We start from the raw sequence: 20,838 nt of genomic DNA, 5'->3' as shown, positions 1-20,838 counted from the left end.
GCAACCGGGTTCTATGATATAATTATATGTTAGGTGCAATAAATAGAGTTCCTAACACAGAGCCACTCATAATCAGAGCCAAAAGACTACATTGGCAGCAGTGATTATTTTGGTGCTGAGAATACAAGCATCCTCCTGAAATCAACAGACTTTCTTGTTCTTGTTAAAATGGCAACTGAAACCATTAGCCCCCAAAAGTTCAAAGATGGAGTTTGAATCTTCTTCAAAACATATTTTATATGGCCAAAAAACCTATATGCTAGCAAAGGCATCCAAGACAGTTGAAATACTCATTAATGTCTCCAATACATTGTTGTTACTTGTACTCTGAAACAATGTCCCCCGGTGGAATTCCATCTGTTTTACAGTTTTTGTCATACTGCCAACTACTACTATATTGATGTGTAGTCATTATTTTTGTTGTAATGGACACCAAAACAACACATGTATAAGTCCTACTTTAAATGATTTTGACTTGACACCAAATTTACTAAAATAGAGATATTGGTGCCATCATTCATTGGAAAGTACAAGTGGGCAAGTCACAATAATACTAGTAAAACATAAACAAGCAAAGGAATGTCTGTCAGCCACAAATGCAAACAAGCAATATCAAAGTTAGCAGGTCTTGCCTTTTGGACCTATTCACTTTGCCAATGTCTTTTGGTGATGCTGACCAGAATTGGCAAGATGCTGTGCAGAATTGTCAAAAGAAAAAAAGCGAACAAAACAAAGAAGCAATAATGAGGTCTTAGAGGCTATATTAGTCTGTAGGCTTGCGCATGGGCGAGAACATGTGCAAGCATACACCATTACATGTACACGCCTATATAATAATGTTTGTGTCTTTGGTTTTTAAATGTATTGAATTGACATGGAAAAAGAAGTAGAATGAAAGTGATTTTTTAAAGCAGAGTTGCGATTTACTGCCTGGTCCCCGTCAACCTAAAAATTAAACAAAAAAAAGTGACTGTGGAAGTTGGTAGCATTGGAGCATTGGGTGGAATGAAAGCAACGGGAAGTGAGTAGGGCGGTAGGGAAAATCAGCCCACGAGGGACAGCAACACTGGGAGAGCGGGAAAAGCACACAAGAGAGAGCTTGCAAGACAAGGGAGAGAGCAACACAGACCAAGGGATGCGTATTTGGGGGTGAGTGAGAGCAGCACACAAGGGAGAGAGCTGGAAAAAACTTGCACTCTTCTAGTGCTTAAGCAAAATAAAAATAAAATAGTTCCCTAAAGATTTGCAGTGGAAGGTTGGAAGTGAGCAAACCAATTGCAAACAATGGGTGGGATGTAAGGCTCTGTAGAGTCTTGGTATGCCCAGCAAAGATGACTAGCTAAGTCTGGATGGCTTGAGCTAAAAATAACTCATTTAAATAAGTAATGAGAGATGCAATCGTTTTTGCATTTGTGTAGTCAAACATGCTTGGTTCTGGGAAAGTCAGTCCATGGTCTGGGGCCTGAGATCCTAAATACATCACTGTTAGCATCAGTATTGTTAGATGCATTAGCACTCGACTTGTCAACCATATATGAGTTAATGATGATGCAAGCTCATCCTCCTTAAACCTTCTGTTTAATTGAATGGGCTTGTCGAGATTAACTTTTAATGACAAGGCAGTTATCTTTGTAAGTAAAATTTAGGTAAAATGAAGACTGACCCTAAACTAGGCTCACTTGAGAGCTGGTGTTGAAGAGTTGTTCAGTACTGCCCATTTCCCTTGTGGAAGAACCTGTTATTCATGAAAATGTATTTGACATGCAAGTGGCTATGCTAGACCTTTGTGATGCCTTGTTCTTCATTTTAAACGTAGGTGATGCCTTGGCTCATTTTGGGAATTAAAAGGTCTGTTTATAATGAACTGGCATATTTTTGAGCAAACGTGCAAGGTTCATCGCATCGATGCAGAAGTCTTACCTCAAATGTAAGGGCGGGCAAAGAACTCTGCTCTGCAAGTGGAGGGTGCAGAGTTTTGCCTACTCCACGCTCTGCTGAGAACGCGGAGTTTAGGCAAAACTCCGACTCCACTGCAGATCGGAGTTAGCCAGCCCCCCCACCTGCTAAAATAGGCTCCCCGTCTCCACCCCCCAATAAAAAATATTTAAAAATGAATTTCAAAAGAAAAACCACACTTACCTGTACTGTGGCATCTCCGGGCTGCCCTCCTCCTCCACGCCGCCTCTCTCCTGCAAACCCCCTACATCGGACGTACGTCTTCCGAGAAATGCACAGTTCTTGCAAGACGTACATCTGACGTTGGGGTTGCAGGAGAGAGATGGCGAGGAGGAGGAGGGCAGCTCGGAGACGCCACAGTACAGGTAAGTGTGTTTTTTTCTTTTTAAATTCATTTTAAAATATTTTTTATTAGGGGGGATTGGAGGCGGAGAGCGGAGTGGAGCGGAGTGGAGCAGAGTGGAGCGGAGTGGAGCGGAGTTCAACTGAGTTTTTTTCCAACTACCTGGAACTCCGCGTAGTGGCACTACACCAGCTCCGTCCGGGTTACTTAAAATCTGTGTTAGGCATGTCATAAGGAGCTGGGCATCATGACCTCCTGTTTAAGACCCGTGCATGGTCCAAATCCATGAACCATGTACATTTTTAGGTCTGGACTTAGCCACAAAGTTTTGATTTTTTTAAATTGATACATATAATATACATACTAATCGGGCTTGCAGGCAGCCCTCGTCACCATTTGTTCTGTTGTTGTGCCATTCACATTTTTCGTCTACCCTACAGCATGGGACAGTGGGTCAGCCCACTTCAGCCCCTGGCTAACTTCCCTGTGAGTGACTGCATTCTGTTCTTTCACAAGGAAGATATCAGCAGACAAATTAGTTTTCTTCAGGGACTGCTATGACAGTGTACACGTTATTGTTTTATACAATGGCAGTATTTTTTCCACCTCAGAACCTTCCTGGATAGTTTCAGGGAGATGTTTCAAGCGGGGAAAGAGAAAAAGAGGTAGGTCCCAAAACACGTTTTCCCCTAATTCACCCCTTTAAAGGGGGCTAATCAATCCTGATTGGTTGGTCAGAACCTGAACAATATGTTGTGGCAGCTATTTCAGGAATAAGGAACATGGTCCCCGTGTTCTAAAAATTAATTAAACAATATATATATATGGAGGTAGGGTGAGCACACCCTGCCCCCACAGAACATGTGGGGGGGGTCCCTAAGGGCAACCCCTTGATTTTAGTGAAATACTGTTTTTGAGGGTCACTAAAGGGATCACACTTGAAGGATGACAACAGATTTTAGTCACAATATAACTAATTTGTTGGTGGTACCATGCGAATTTTAGGAAGTGTGGTGTTTTCTAGGGTGATTTTACTCTGTGTTAAATGCTGCTCCTCTGCTGGGATTTGATGAACTATGAGAGAAAACTGTTTTCTCTCATGATTTTCTCATATAAGTTGTGGAAGGTGCTCCAGGAGCTGAAAGGAGAACATATTTTCATTAAATTCCCAACATCATCCTCAGACATGTGAGCATAAATCTGACATACTAAGTAAAGCATATACTTCCATTAAAAGCCTATACTTCCATCAACAGCAGCCTGTCAGTTGATTCCCCAGTGTTCTACTGCAGCCTCCTCTCAGTGTTCTAATGAACAATTGGAGCACTAACATTCTCATTTACGACAAAAAAGTCACACACCTGAAGCCATCTTGATTGAATGAAAACTGTGAAACTTAAAACATTTCCTTTAGAAATCAACAAAATTAGGGGAAATTATGGTTAATGCTGTAGAAAGTATCATTAGGACACATTTTCTTTGAGTGTTGAAATATCTCCCGTATCAATTTCAGTAAAACATTCTGACATGCAGACTGAAACATGTACTTTCAACACCAGCCGCTGCCTGTCCTTTAACTCCCCATTAACAACTGTAGCTTTACCACAGTGTTCTAATGAGAAAGTAGAGCGCTAACATGTATTTATGACTAAATTGTGGCACACTTGAAAACTACTGAAACAGAATCAAAACTGTAAAACTGAAACCATTTCCTACAGAGGATACTTCAGTAAATGAAAAAATGGGGGAGTTTGGTATAAAAAGTCTCCCAAGATGGCCACCCGAGAAAAAGGAGCCCAAATGTAGGCCAATGATAGAGGTGTTCAAAACACTTAAGAAAAGCATGCAACAAATAATCAAGTGATCACCTGGATGGAAAACATACAAATAGCAACTACCCAGTGTCACCGTTGGAGAACTCAGAAAATGTGCACTCATTTCAGCTTTCTAGAGCACTAACCATAATTTCTATGAGAAAGATAACTCCTTTATTTTGTTTATTTCTAAAGGAAATGCTTTTGGTTTTACAGTTTTAATTCCACAAAGATGACTTCAGGTGTGCCACACATTTTTCATAAATACAGTATATTAGCTCTCTAGTTGTCCATTAGAACCCTGTCGGGAGGGAAGGACCAGAGGCACAGAATTGGGCACTGGAGGGCAGGTGGGAAGGTCCAGAGGCAGAGCCAGCAAACTGACCATGCCAGGCTACATCAAACTTCTGTGAATTATTCCCTGCTCTCCTGTGCAAGTTTTTTTTGAATAGGAGGAATTGGCCACATGGCCTGCGTGTAGGTCAGGCCCTGTGGTCAACCCACTGCAGACAGCCAATGCCCACAGTGCATTACCTTTAGCAATGCCGCTGTGCAATTTAAGAGTTGGCCACAGGATTGACCAACCCCCAATGTGCATGGCCTTCAGCTAGCCCCTGCAAAGCCCAACCAACTGTTGCTGGGCATTGGCTTTAGGTGGCGAAGCAGAAGCTAGTCTCCTTTTTCGAGTGTTTGCAGACCTGTGTTTGGGTTCATGAACCACACAAACTTGTGGGACCTTGATTGGTTTCCCACAGGTGCTGTGTGCCCAATACTAGGTTCATGAATCCTGTAGGTGGTACCACAATTATCCACAATTTGTATGGTTTTATGGACCCTAAGTCAGGGTTTCACAATCCTAGAGTGTGGTGCAGCATAGGAACCCTTATCTTGGGTTAGCGAACCCTGAAGAATGGTTCACAGACCTTAGAGTTGCTCTGTGGTCAGCAAATCCTGCCTCACAGCTCGCAAACCCCGCTGTACTGAATCTCTTTAGGGACAGTTTTTTTTGCCCCCCCCTGCAATCTCTGCCCGGGTAATGCTAGGCCTGCTGGTTATGGCACTAGGCCTACTCTTTATGGCTAATTGTTGTGGTAACTCAAACTTTTTAACCCTTTCAAGTCAACCTCGAAACATTTTTAAACACTAATTTCGCAAAAACGTCTGAACAAGTTAACACCAAATCAAGCAAAGGCACTTCCATGACTAAAGTTTTACTTTCATGGCAAATAGGGTGTATTTCAGTTCATATGGGAAGTCATTTTTAAACCCTGCCCGCTTTCCTCTCCCTTGATGGCCAAACCCAATTGGATGTGATCAAGGGCTCTAGGGGCTGAAACGCGTAATGGCGGAATAGCACATTATTTGAATAAACTTATCAGCATGAAGAAAAACTGGTGTCCGTTCCGTTTCTAATTCCGGATACATGGAGTTTTGAAGAATAAGTATTTGTGGATATATATATATATATATATATATATATATATATATATATATTACCTACTGGCGGTCGCCAGTAGGTATATATAGTTAGGATTTTTTCTCTATGGGATTTTTGAAAATTCTATGTCTAATAACTTTGCCGTTTGTGGACGGAATTGGCTGCAATTTTCAGGAAAATGGCACATTTTGTTTCTGAGCAGCCTTTGAAAATTTGGGGGGGGTTCGTCAAGGGGGGGCCGAGAAAAAAGGGGGGTCCCAAAACGCGTTTTTCCCATGTTAATTTCCATAGGGCGGTTGGCCTCACTTTTAGCCCGAACGGCTGAATGGATTTGCACGAAACTTGGCAAAATTGTAGGGACTGGTAGCCCGATGTGCCTTTTGTAGGTCTCAATATATGTGCTCCAGTGGATTTTGAGAAATTAACGTTTAAAAAAAGATATATATCTGTAACAGCGGACCGGTTAGCGCTCTGGTTCGCGGACTTTTCGCGCAACGGAGCTTTGTGAAGCGAAGCTGATTGGTTCTCCGGCGTCTGTCAACATTCCAAACAGTCCGTAGCGGCCGCCATCTTGTCTCTCGGTAGGATCGAGAGACAAGAGGAGGTCAAAACAAAGGGGGAAATAACTATAAGGGGGCATAGTAGATCCTCGCTGACCCCCTAGGTTTGATGTGGAGGTTTTAAAAGGGCCCCGCGGGGCAAAAAAAAATAATAAAAATAATAATTGAACGGCTGAATGGATTTGCACGAAACTTGGCAAAATATTAGGGACTGGTAGCCCGATGTGCCTTTGCTAGGTCTCAATATATGTGCTCCAGTGGATTTTGAGAAATTAACGTTCAAAAAAAGATATATATCTGTAACAGCGCTCCGCTTCGCGTAACGGAGGTTTGCGAAGCTGATTGGTCATTCTGTCACTGGGCTATAGTTGGGCTACATCTGGCTGATATTTGGGCTACATTTGTTTTTTTGTGTGTCTGGCGGCCATCTTTGGGCTACATTGGGCTACATTGGGCTTCATTGGGCTACATTCGGCTAATTAGCAAATAGCTCATCGCAAACTAGGAATGGTAAAGAATCGCTATTTATTCCTTAAAGTTCGCTATTTAGGAAATGCAAATAACTTTGATGATACATATGGCGGTTCATCTCTAACAAGATAAGAAGCATAGGGATAGATTTATGATGACTGGCGCATCACCAGGGATGTGTTAGTCATTCTGTGCCGCTGTTCCGTCACCTATGGTGTGCTGCATTTACAATGCGGCGCATCATGGGGCAAAAACAGCACAGATGCGTGATGTATCTGTGCCGTAAAGGTGGCGCATTGCTGGAGTTGTATCGCAAGTGTGATGAAGCTCCAGCAAGGGTCGGGGGTGCCCCTGTCGCAGGGTTTCTGTTCTCACACAGAACTGTGGACAGAGGATTGGAACCTCGGCGAATTAGGGTGTCCCAAAACTCACGTTAGTAATCAAAAACTATTTAGCAAGCTAGGTACAGTGTCACATTGGATATAACAAACTCTCAATGTTTAGACAATCCAGAATATGAACTTATAGTACCTCAGGATACGTGGAACTCATGAACAGTCGGTCGTTATATATTTCTTAGAAACCAGAACATGGAGTTAAGAAGAACACATGTGTATTTGAAATGTTTATTTACTAATGCCGTCTTCTCAGGCGTAGTACCTTAGATAATAAAAGTACACATATTATCAGTAGCAAAATTACCAGCATAGTTACTAGTACATAAAAAGTGAATGGTGATAGTATGTTAACATGCTGTAAATGAATAAGAGTTAGCAACACTTATAAGCAGCCGCGGGCCGTGGAGGGAGTTACGGTGAGGCAGGGAGGCGGGGAGGGGGAGAAGCAGGGTGGAGAATACAAGTACACATATTATCAGTAGCAAAATTACCAGCATAGTTACTAGTACATAAAAAGCGAATGGTGACAGTATGTTAACATGCTGTAAATGAATAAGAGTTAGCAACACTTATAAGCAGCCGCGGGCCGTGGAGGGAGTTACGGTGGGGCAGGGAGGCGGGGAGGGGGAGGGGCAAGGTAGAGAGGGCTCCACCCTGCTTCTCCCCCTCCCCGCCTCCCTGCCCCATCGTAACTCCCTCCACGGCCCGCGGCTGCTTATATCTCACCCTCCCTAATACACATATTATATTATTTGCTAAGAAGGTCTCTTTGTGTTGGTTTAGGGCGTGTCCATACTTTAGTGTCTTAGATTTGAAGGAATCACATCAGCATACACCAGCTCTCTCTTCATGTGAACCGCATCAACTGTTGTGTATGTGTGTTCGGCAAAGCAATATAAAACCCGCCTCATGCCCAGAATTGGCAGAAGTTGCACTTATGTTATGAGTATGAAGTCGTGGAGATCAGACCTCATAACAATTCTGTATCGTGTTGTTCTTGAAACTTTAGCACTCGCTGTACAGATATAGTTTAACAAGTAAAGCAGATAGTAGACCAATAACATATTATTCTCATGTAAACCACGATGAACTACTAGGTGGAAAGCTAAAGCAACAACTAAGTGTCGTGTGCAGAAGTTGCAAAAAAGGAAAAATGGCGTTTAAACCGGTAATGAGCCCATGCTAACTTAACACGGTGTAAAGATATCCAGGACCTAGATGACACCTCCTCATGATCCGGAAACGAACTGAATAAGATAATAGAAGTGCCATCTCATGAGAGCAGATTGCAAGTTTATATGTGGACGGTCCGCAAGGTAAAGCATTAAAAACTAGGAAAATTCAATGCTAAAGAAAAATAAAACAGCCAAGTACTTTATCGAGTCTTAAGCCAATAGGCAAGGTAAATAATAAAAACTTGACAAATAAGTCAATGAATTGTCAATGAAATGCTAGTACTCAGCATATCAAACATGAAAAAGGTCTATGACATAACTGTGTATGCAAAATAAGCTGCAACAGCCTCCAATAGGAAGTCACCGTCTTCATCCGAAAACAGTTCAGCCATCCAATTTAAAAGCGGAAAAGAACATACGTGCTCTCCCAGCACCGGATCCTCTATCACCATCAGAGGACAGCTCGGTGGGTTTTCAAGAAAGCTGTGTTCCAAGAAAGACTGTGCTGCCGCCAGTAAATTCCAGGGACCAAGTAGTCCATGCATCAATGCCACAGCCATAATCCTTTCGCCAGGACAAATCAACTCGTGAGTAATGATAGGAGTCATCAGCTGATTAAAGTCGACGTCAGGAGAAACCGGTCCGCAGAGACACAAATCAATGGCCCAATCGAAATCACAGGTCAGGCAGTGAAATACAGGCTGGACACAGGTGAAGTAGGAGAACCGAAAAGATAATCCATATGCCGTGCTTAATATCGCCAACGGCATTGTGCCATAATATTCTAGCATGCGATTGCGGAACAGTGTCAGCAGCTGCAGGGTCGGAGGTTGCATAGGAGGGACATCCATATTTAAAAATGTAAAAAAGCACAAGAGCGTCCGCTGGTAATGCAAGTAAAAATGCAATCCACGAACCAGAGTGGAGAAAATGGAATGAAAGGGAGCAGGGATGACTCCAAAGATTTTCTCAAATGAAGTCACGAGACCACTGGTAACAACTTTAAAAAAGTGTGCCAGGGATTTTGTGGAGGATGCGTTAAAGATAGTCGGAAACATGTTGCTGAAATTGAAAGGCAAACCTGTGTACGGGTGTTCGCTATGTGAAGTACGAAAGTTTCACGGGCCGAACTCAAGGCCACCTCTCTCTGAGACAAAAGAGCTCTTATTCTTGTCATGCCGTTGAAACGTGTCCCAAGGTTGGTATTTGTGGCCAGATTGAAAACTCCCTATGTTCATGTGTGGGAGGAAATAGAACATTTCTGCAGCAAATAACCCGTTCACTTACTGTTACGATAAAAGGAATACTTTTAATTAACTCAGAACAATCTTCATTATTGAGCATCAAATAACTACCATTTTCCAACAACTTGAACGTGGGGATGATAGCAGGAACTGGCGTGCCTTGCAACACGCAAGCCATATTTGGTCGGTGTTTGTTGCATGAATCGTGTAACTGTATGTGCCTACACATTAGTGAATGATCTGGCGTCTCAGTGCATTCCTCTCCATTCAGATAAACTTCTTGATCATCTTTGAAACATCTGTATGTGTATGGAAGCGACCAGACCTCATGAACAAAAGCACTACCTAAAGGTTCATAAAGACCTATTGGTATATATTTCATACAATTTGAAAACTTATATAAAGCAAAAGGCAGCGTTATTAAACCGTGGATAAGGCATGTTGCCAAAAAACCCGCAATCCTCTGCTGATGATGTCACTGAGCATGTCATGAATGATGTAATATGTGACATCATCAGTAGTGGATTATGGGTAATAGTATCTCTAGTTTACTCCCCTATAGCTGTCTTTCTTTTAACATAAGTGTGTGTTTCCTTCCCTTATACTTACTGTTTTTGGTTCGCTTCCAGTTCGCGTACCAGCGAGCGAACTAGGAAGCGAACTAAGAGAAATAGAGGTTGGCACAGTTCCAAATATTGTACCAATTTTTTAATAACGGGGAGGTAGTTCTGAAAAGAACTTTTTTTTTTATTTTTCTGAACATTTTTTTACTGTTTTTGAATTTTTCGGAACAGTTTTATATTTTTTTGGGTTTTTCTTGGAGGGGGCAATGAAAACGATTCATTGTAAAGGGCTCAACAGGAGCAACAAAACAAAAAAAAGAAGTATTTATTATTTTGGGCGTTTCGGACAAACTTGCATATGATAGTCAATAGCTCTGTTGATCAGAGTGATGCTTCTTTCTCCGTAGGAAATGAATCCATCGCAAAATACGCAGGTGTGTTTTACTTCACCAAATCTCATTTGTATATTTGGCACCATCTCCCTGCCCTCTGGTCCCGTTACTTCCGGTACAACAGATCTTCTGGCCATAATAGGGAGATTATCTAGGTCGTTCCGAAACTGTGCAGCACTGTAGTTGTTAGGATGCCACCTAGTCATATGGCGATGCATTGTGTAGTTTCCGAAACTGTATTTTTTGTCGGTCCCTCTGGACAGTCTATCTTGACATATAAGGCAAGTTACGTATCTTGCATTTACTTTTTTCTGACCTTTGGGAATTTTAAAAAATTGCCAAATGAAGTTTTCTTTCCGGTGAGACGTCTTGGGCTGCTCAGGCAAAAACTGCCTCTCTTCGTGCTCGTCCTCCTGTTCCTCTTCTTCTTCTTCTTGTTGAATTACAACTTGAGCAGGTGGTCCACTCTTCCTTGGATGTGGTGGAGGTGGTGGGGAAGCACCAGCTGAAGCTACTAAAGAAGCCATTGCTCAGTGATCACAAAGGGTCTTTCTCTCACAATGATGAAAGTCAGAGTGAGGAAAGAAGGAGGGATTTTCATCATTTGGGAAAAACAAGAGTTCTCAACCAATCAAAAGTGTTCATTTTAGATTATATGACCTAGTCTTACATCATTAGGAAACCAAAAGTGAAATGAACCAATGAAAAGTGTTATTACCAAGTCACATGACTTGCTGTGTTTACGTTAAGCGCTTTGCAGGGCCTCCCTGTTTGCTTCCAGAAACCTGCGCTTTGGCACTCGCTTCGCGTACCAGTTCGCTAACGTAGCACGTCATATGACGTATCAAGCGACAACGTGGAACGTCATGCGGACGGGAGGCGTCACGATGTTGTTTTCTAACGCGGCACTTGCGGTAAAGAAACGTTTACCGGCTCGCGGTCTATTTCGCGGCATCAAGGTCAGCTAACGGGAAGCTTCCCGATTCGCGAAGCGGGAACGAAGAAAAAAAAATATTTTAAAAAAAAATTATTCATAAACATATAAAATATATTTTTGGATTTAAAGAAGAATACATTTTACAGCTACAGATATTAGCTGTTAAAAAACCAATGAAATTCACAGAAAAAACCATAGGTTATAGACCATATATAGTTAGGAATTAGCATTTACAAAACCTTGAAAATTCACTGAAAAAACCATAGGTTATAGACCATATATAGTTAGGAAATAGCATTTAGAAAACCTTATTTTACTCACACAAAACCATTGAAATTCCATATATAGTTAGTTGCACTAACTATATATCGCGCACCTGCAATCCACTGCTGATGATGTCACATATTACATCATTCATGACATGGTCAGTGACATCACTGATGACATCACTGATGACATCTCAAATGACATCACTGATGACATCACTGATGACAACATCCAGTGACTGTATGCTTCTGTAAAGTTAAAATATGTCTTACATATTGAAGAATGAGTGGATGTATAAGTGTCTGGATGAAGGATTTAGTAGGTGCATGACTGACTGTATAAGTGAGTGATTAAATGTGTCTCACTGAGTGCATGGGTTAGTGACTAAACTGTTTTAAATTGTGCATCATTGTGTCTGTTGTTTTGTAATCTGATGCATGTGTTGATCATTAGCTATATGACTAACTATATGGGTTATTGATTAGTTGCCCAAGTATTTGTATGGGAGACTGAGTGTGTGTGTGGGTGTCTGGGAGGTGTATGACTCTGTGCATAGATGTGTGAGCAGTTGATTCACTAGATGTATGGGTTCAAAAGTGCATGTGGAAACATCTGTATGGGCGGTTGACTGTGTGCATGAGTGTATTGGTGAGTGAATGGATATCTCAGTGCTACATGTCAAAGTAAGTACATATGTAAAACACAGTACATGTGATAGTTGACATATATAAATAACTGTGCATAAGAGCCAGTGAATGTGTGAGTGGCTGTATGGATTATTGTGAACTTGTATCAGGGATTGTATAACAGATATGTGTTATTATATGTTCCAATAAGTAAGGTGTGTATAACTATATAGTTGAGGAAATCGAGGTGTGATTGATTCTTTGCAAGACTGACTAGGTGTGTGAGTAACTCCATGGATGAGTGACAGTCTGTGAGTGTCTGTTTACACTGAGTGTATCTAAGGTTATATTAGAGTCTGAAGAGGTTCATTGTATCATCACATGAATGATGTCATCAGTGATGTGATCAGTAATGTCAAATGAGATGTCATCAGTGATGTCATCAGTGATGTCATTTGAGATGTCATCAGTGATGTCATCAGTGATGTCACTGACCATGTCATGAATGATGTAATATGTGACATCATCAGCAGTGGATTGCAGGTGCGCGATATATAGTTAGTGCAACTAACTATATATGGAATTTCAATGGTTTTGTGTGAGTAAAATAAGGTTTTCTAAATGCTATTTCCTAACTATATATGGTCTATAACCTATGGTTTTTTCAGTGAATTTTCAAGGTTTTGTAAATGCTAATTCCTAACTATATATGGTCTATAACCTATGGTTTTTTCTGTGAATATGAATTCAATTAATCCTTTATTTCAATCCTGTAGTAGGATGTGGACGAGAGGCTGCACATTTGCTCCACTCTGAACAGGCGTGCAGTCTGATACGCCGGCAGAGACTGGGGAGAGATGACATCATTTTTCCCAACAGCGCGACATTCCCATGAAATATGCAAATGTGCAGCCTCTCGTCCACATCCTACTACAGGATTGAAATAAAGGATTAATTGAATACATGGAGGCACACAACCTACTAAAGGCTATCAATGAACTTACCTGCAAAACTACAGTAACCAGCAAGCCTGGGGCCAACCTTTGTAAACCACGCCCACTGAGGGAGGACTTATTCAAATAAACCACGTTTGAATCAGCAGGTGAGACTGGTGTGCCTCTGTGTATGTCCATGATGAAGGGGCGGTTTTGGCCCCGAAACGCGTCGGACTCAAGTTAATAGTGCTGGGGAGAAGTTGCACAACTGCTCGGGCGCCAAGTATCAGCCATTCGGCTGGGGAGTGCAGTGGTGAGCCTATTCTAAAGCGCTGGAGCGCATTGGTGAAAAAAAAAATATATATATATATATATATATATATATATATATATATATATATATATATATAAACTGAAAAAAGCAAATGTTAAAATGATGTTACAGTTAGGAATTGTAACAATATCTTACTTTACCCTACGCATTTTCCAAATAAACAAATGTTGAAGGAATGTTAGATGAAAATACCACTAAAACATACAATTTTAAACTAACAAAACCACTGAAATTTACCAGTTATAGTAATCTCAAATAACTATCAGTTGTGGCCTAAACTAACTGTAACTCATGCACTATGCACAGTGTGGTCCTCAATGATGTCATTTCAGATTTGCTTTGATGTTATAAATGATGTCTTAGAACATATCACAAGTGATATGTGAGGTAATTAGCAGTTGCATGGTGAGCGTGTGATCTATAGTTACTTTACAGCAGGAGTTACAGTCACCCTGTTAACCTTTTTTTCCCTGTATGGATCTGAATAAAATTTGACATGCCTCACCTTAGCTGATTATGCCACACATTTTCCAAAATTGGAGCAAATCACCCATGGAGTCAAAAGTTAAAGGCAAACTCCCCCCAAAAAGGGTTTTCAATGGAAAATTGATTAGTGACTCCATGTGTGTGTGGGGAGGACCCAATCTCATTGGCTGTATCTAAAATAATTGTGAGGGAGGCTTGCGGCCACCCTCCCTGAACCACTGTAGGACCCCAAGGACCCATCTCATGGGGCAAGTTGATCTTTGGGGGGGAGGCGTTAGCTCCCCTCCAGCCATAGACTGGCTCCTGGACACATCCCTTGGAGCCTGGTCCATCAAAGTCCCAGGGACCCCATACACTGGGACACTGTGCTTCCCAGCCCAGGAGAGTGTGGGCATACTCATCGCTTACTCTCCCATGCAGGGAACACAACTTTGCTCCTGCTGGGTAAACTAAAGGTTAAAGTGACATTATAGTTAGGAAGTGTAATCAGATCTTACTTTAAATCAAAAGTAATCCATAACTTGTGAGTAACTACAACTCGCTCCCCCATTATGCACAATGTTGTCAACATTAATGTATTTTCAGACGTTGCATGATGTTATCAATGATGTCATAGAACACGTCATGAGTTGAGCAGTGTAATTAGCAGTGTATGTTTTTTTATTTAAATGAAGACATAATTGCAATTCCTAACTATAACATCACATTAACCTTTGTTTTTTCAGTGACATTCTATGTTTTTTTTAGCATAAATTAAGATGTCTATTGCTGTGTGCGGCATGGGGTTGTGCGCAGCGCCTGGCCTGTGCCAATAACCCCCCGATGGGTGCCCAACCACTGCAGTGCCCAGCCTTCATCCAGACACTTTGCCCAACCTTCGCACGCATGGATGGCTGACTGTGATGCAACAGTATGAAGGGTTTCATTTTTAAGGAAGGCAGACCTCCTGACTTGTCAAAGGGTCAGACCACCAAAATATAAAAATAATTGACCTATTGGCTTTATCAAAGGGTCAACTCATCAGCATATATAAAGCAGATCAATTGTTTTTGTCACAAAGTCACCAAGATTAAGGGCTCCATGACACTCCCAAAAAACAACTGGCCCTGGTGGATTTTGTCAATTGGGGCCCTACAGTGGTTTGGGGAGGGGGCTGAAGGACCCCTCCACTTTATTTTAGATAGGACCCCGGGGAGATGAGGTCCCCTGGGGCCTACATTTCAATTGGGAAGGTGGAACGTATGCCCCCTCTACTTTATTTTACATAAAGCCCCTGAATTTTGGTGTCCCCGGGGCCTCTCAGTTGCTCGGGGAGGGAGGTCGCATGCCTCCTACTCAAAAAAATATAGATGCACCGTCCCACTGCTGTTTTTTTAAAATGAAAGGCTGGAGACTGCGTTTTTCTTTATATTGGAGCCGTGGATCCGTGGATTCACTGTAGATCTGTGGCGCTGATTCAAAAACTAAACAAAAATGCAATTTGTGGCCACCTGGCTGAGAGGGGCATAGTATTCTTCGCTGCTCTCCTATTTCTTTTTTTACTTTTATCGAAGACAGGGGTCTGAGTAGCTGAGTTCTGAAATGGCAGCCATCACACCTTTCTTGCTCCACAAATTCTCCAAGGCATCAAATATCTATATTTTTTACTTTAATTTCTCAAAAACTACTGAACAGAACTACACCAAATCACAAAAAACATGCTTTCTGGACCTTTCTGCCAAAATTGGTGTAATTGCGTTCAGCCGTTTTGGCTACACCTGCATCTAATTTTCCTATGGAAAAATGAATGGGGAGAATGTTTTTAGGGACCCCCTTTTTTTCACCCCCCACTTGACGGATCACTTCAAAACTTTCCAGGAAGGAGCTGAGGAGGATGAACTTTGTTTCTTGAAAATGTAGTCAAGATTTGTCAAACGGCGCCAATGTTATTGGCAAACAAAAAAGCTTTAAGTATGGAAACGTGGCCCTAACTATAACTACCCAGTAGCAACCATCATATATATCTATCACAAGGGATGAGAGTGCCTGTGTAGTTATTGCAAGGTAACTCACTTTGGTTCTGTTTGACGAACCTGCATGAAACTTTCCAATAAAAAGTTCATCCGATTTCGCAAAAATGTCAAGTGGGGCCCAAAAGGGGTGTCAGAAAAGTGACATTTTCTGTTTTGATTCCCATAGGATTCTTTGCTCTCCTATATAGAAAAATAGCACATGGAATTATATCAAACTTGGAATGAATGTAGACCTTTACTCAAGGAAGTGCCTTTGCTTAGTTTGATGTACATCTGTGCTGCAGTTTTTGAGAAATTAGCATTTAAAAATTGTTGGGTGGGATGAAAGGATTAAATTAATTATAAAGCTCTCTGGACCATCAATTCATGGAGGTCTGCAAACCAAGCTTTGCGGGCCTTTCACAGACCCAAAATATAAAAAAATATATTTTTGCCATGGTTTTGTGGACATGGATTTGTGGTGACCAGCGCGACTTCCCAAGTCCATGAATCCTGATCAAAGGACTGAAAACCCATTGCAAGTGTCTTAGATCTAAGCTGGGCTTCTGCAAGGTCTGTGGATCCAGAACCAGGTCTAGCAACACTGTGGAAGGTCCAACGTAAATCCATGAGTTAGTGAAGGTTCACAAACAATACTGTAGGGTTTGCAAATCTTTAGAAATTACCGAGCCTGACCAAAGGCCAGGCTACACAGCTATACTCCCTTGTATATTGCCACAAGCGAGTGCATAGTGGCGATCAGTCTCCCAAGGCAGATTGGCCACAACCACTGCACCAACCTTTGGCTGTGCATGACCACAAACCATGCACAGAGGGACTGGCTATGAGTGATAGTCAAGGCCCAGAAGCAAACCACTGCTACATGTGTGAAGCAGGGGTTAGCTGCACATACAAGGTATGGCACAGTGCTTGGACTCTGTCGCCAACCACTTCTGCAAGCTCTGGTGAAGGTTAAGCATGGACCAACAAGTAGAGAAGGATTCATGAACTGTACAGCAGTGTCCATGACCCTTAGCCAAAATGAAATAAAAAATTAAACAGGACCTGGCCAAAAGCCAGGCTCTGAGGCCAACCACCGCTGCACATATCCAAAGGCTGTGCACACAGGAAGTTGGTGGCCAATTGTGGATTGGGTGCAGGTACTGAAGCCAACCTCTGCTGTGATTGGCTGAAAGCTGTGAACTTAATGACTTAATGAGTTCATGAGTCAGCAAGCGTTCCTGAACTGTATGGTAGGGTCCCCAATCATTTTAGAAATATACATCTATGGCTCTGTCTTAATGGTTAACACCTCACTCATTGGCGATCCGATTCATGTATCCTCAGCAACTTTTTTGACCAATCTGCCTACAAAATGGAGAAATGTACAGAAATATATCAATCAATAAATCAATCAGGATTTGTAAGAGTGCTACTTATCACTGTGTGGGTATCCAGGTGCTGGGGTTGCTGCTGCTCGGTGAAATCAGTCAAACAGCCAGGTCTTTAAACCGTTTCTGTATTTCTGTACGGTGGGGAGGTGCGGAGATGGAGGGGGAGGCCATTCCATGTCTTGAAGGCCAGGTAGGAGAAAGCATGGCCTCTGCTACTGTGGGGAGTGCAGGAAAGGGAGAGGAAGGCAGAGCGCAGGTGTATGAGGGGTTGGTGGAAGATACACCTGGAGTTAAGGTATGATGGTCCTTTGTTGCTCAGAGCCTTACAGATGTGGGTTAGCATATTGAACTGGCACCTTTTGTAGATGAGGAGCCAGTGGAGTGTTCTGAGCAGAGGGGTGATATGGACCCATCTCGGGAGATCAAGGAGAAGCCTGGCCTTTGCGTTCTGGATGGTCTGAAGTTTGTTTAGCCGCTGTTAGGTGACTTAGAGAACTCTTTGATGATGCTGGAGAGTTCCTTGCTGTGGTTGGAGCTGGATTCGAGGTGGGGGGTTAGGGTGTCATTTAGGTGTTGGTGGTAGTTGTTGAGTTGCCATATGGACAGTTCCTACGAGTGCAACGGAACTGCTCGTCAAAGGAAGATTTTGAGAAACACTCTGAAGACCTAGCCCAACAACTTGGCGATAGGAGTTACCCGAAGAAACTTATCAAACGCTCCAAGAAAAGAACAGTGAATAATAATCGGGAAGCCCTACTAGAACCACCAGTCCCTAAAGAGAAGAATGACAGACTGACATGTGTCAATACTTTCAGTACAAGGTCAAATGCGATTCAACGCATAGTACGCAAGCACTGGAAGATTTTGAACACTGGTAAAGACACCTTGGAACAACCACTTTTTGCTTTCAAAAGAGCAACCAGCTTAAGAGACCAATTGATTCACACTAGACCGGCAGCCAGAGAATTCCATCAAGTCGGCACATTATGGAATATGCCACCTGTAACAGGGCACCATCCGTGTGGAAATTGTGCCGCATGCCCACAGACTAAGCATACAATGTCCATAGATATAGGGACGACTAGCCGCTGCTGGGAACAGAAGCGCTTTACAAATTGTAATAGTAGCAATTTGATTTATCTTATCACTTGTCCGTGCACACTCAGGTATGTCGGAATGACTACCCGAAAAATCAGAACAAGGATCTCTGAGCACAAGAGCACAATAAGGTGTAAAAAACAAGCGACCCGTCTAACGAATCATTACATCCAAGTGGGCCACAAACCTACAGACTTTGAGTGGACCGTACTGGAACAGCCCAACATTCCAGCACACATTACTGATGTGTCCAAACATCTTTTCAGGATAGAACAAAAATGGGTGTATAGACTTAATTGTGACAAAGCGGGATTAAATGAAGATATCCCTTGGATGACATTATAGACTATAATGAGGGAGATTGCTCTAACACCTGATGAGCGGACAGTATTTAAAGGACTTCCTGAAACTATGTGAGTGAACAGAACATAAGTAACTCTCTTTGTTGAACTGAATGGTGCAGAGTGCATAGAAGCGGCGTTGAGATCTTTGGCCATCTATTAACATGTTGATATGATATTGAGGTTATCATGACAAAACTTGAGTTTGAGTCTCAATAATCATAGTAAATGTAGTTTCGCTATAAGAGTATGCTGTACATATATGCAGACTACGTATCCCAAACTGCACTAGGATGTCCTTGACAAGATAATGTAGACTTAAGAGTTAATGATCCACATTTCACCCGCGCTAGAAGTCTTTGAATAAGATACTGTGGACTATGATCCACGTGGCGGTCCAATCATGGTCGCGTAAAAAACAATAAGGAAGTACCCGACTCGATCCGCGGCACCTCCCCAAACAGCCCGGCAGGCTGACAGGAGTACCGACGGAGAGGTAAGGGTGTATGGGTGAGAGAGAAACTAAGATTAACCCCAGAATGTAAGCGCGCTGTCTACATATCAAGTAACGGCGGTTTGACTGAGTGAGCTGCAACTCAGATTGACTTGATGACCACGCTAAGCGTCTTGTCTTCCGTGTGGAGTTTGGGAGTAGTAATACCATTAAAAGACATAGGAAGTTTGGTAAATTATAGACTGATTTTGCGACTTGAGATATCAGGTCACAGTTAGTGGATCTTAAAGATATTTGCCTCCCACACTGAGATCACACCTCTGAACTGAGTTTTCCGCACAACTAGGATGAGGTATGAATGAATCGATGTTTACCCAACCGATAGGCTTTACATCTACGCCTAATGTGAAAAACGGGTAAAAAAACGTGAGAAAGCGTGTGATAAATGTCAAAAAAACGAACGACAAATGATGAAAATAACAGTAATTAAGAGTCAAGTTGGCTGATGAACAGTTTTTTATTTAAATAACCTGACACAAGATAGTCCCCCCAGGGACACGTATCGAGTAGGCGAGTGCTCTTAGGATTGAGTTTTACATTGATAAATGGTCATGTGTTTTCGTCACAACTTTTTAATATTTTCTGCAACACAGAGCGGTGCTTCAGATTTGAGCTGTTTGCCAGGTGAGGCGAGGCATTTTCCCCTCACAAATTGAGGTGAGTCCTTGTTACTTTTGAGCATTGGAGCGCATACTAAGGTCATTTTACCATATATGCTAACAATATAGCAATGTCTAAGTATAGCCCTTACTAATGATGGTGTTATTATATTTCATTTTTTGTCTATGTGTGGACATTCTGGCGAATTTATAATCGGACTTTCATACCTAAGGAGGAAAACTGTAAGTGAACAGGTGACATTTAGCATTATTGTTCACTAATGTCCTATTGTTAATTGTTTTATTCTTTTTCACATACAAGCGGTAGCAATTAAGTTTATGGGTCCTGAGGAAGCGGCAGGTACATATTTTGACCTCTATAAGTCCGCAGAAACATGTCGACCAGATTACCCAGTCAGAAGTTATTTGTTTGAACGATCTGACTTTTTTGCACTCTATTGTTTTTATATTTGGAGGTGCATGACTCCAGAATAAAGTTGCATTGCATGCACCATCCAATTTTATTATGAACACATTCACCTTTTTTCACTAATCACTTATGCACTGCTTTCAGTTACAAGTACAATAACAGTCTACCAGACATCCGTCTCCTTTCTCTATTCATGGAGATAGATATTGGACTACCTACTGTGAAGTAGACCAAATGATGTACTGGGTGGTACGAATCGTGTAACTGATGGACATTTTTCATAGAGGGTATTTGTCCAATAGTTTGTCTTCAAAGTAATTCCTGAAGCAGACACATAGCCAGCCTTTACACACATATTTTTGTTCAAGACCCACAGTTATTCGTTGTTTTTTCGGTAGTTGTTGAGAGCCATTTTGAAGTTGGCTCGGTCGTTTGGTGCTTTGCTGGTGCGCCAAATTCTTCCCAGTCGTTTGAAGTTGCGTTTGGTGGATTTAAGTTCCCGCGTGAACCAGCTAATGTGTTGAGTGGGTCT

This window comes from Lissotriton helveticus, chromosome 5_1, assembly GCF_964261635.1.
Source record: "Lissotriton helveticus chromosome 5_1, aLisHel1.1, whole genome shotgun sequence".
In the NCBI taxonomy this organism is placed as follows: domain Eukaryota; kingdom Metazoa; phylum Chordata; class Amphibia; order Caudata; family Salamandridae; genus Lissotriton; species Lissotriton helveticus.
This window is presented reverse-complemented; position numbering follows the sequence as displayed.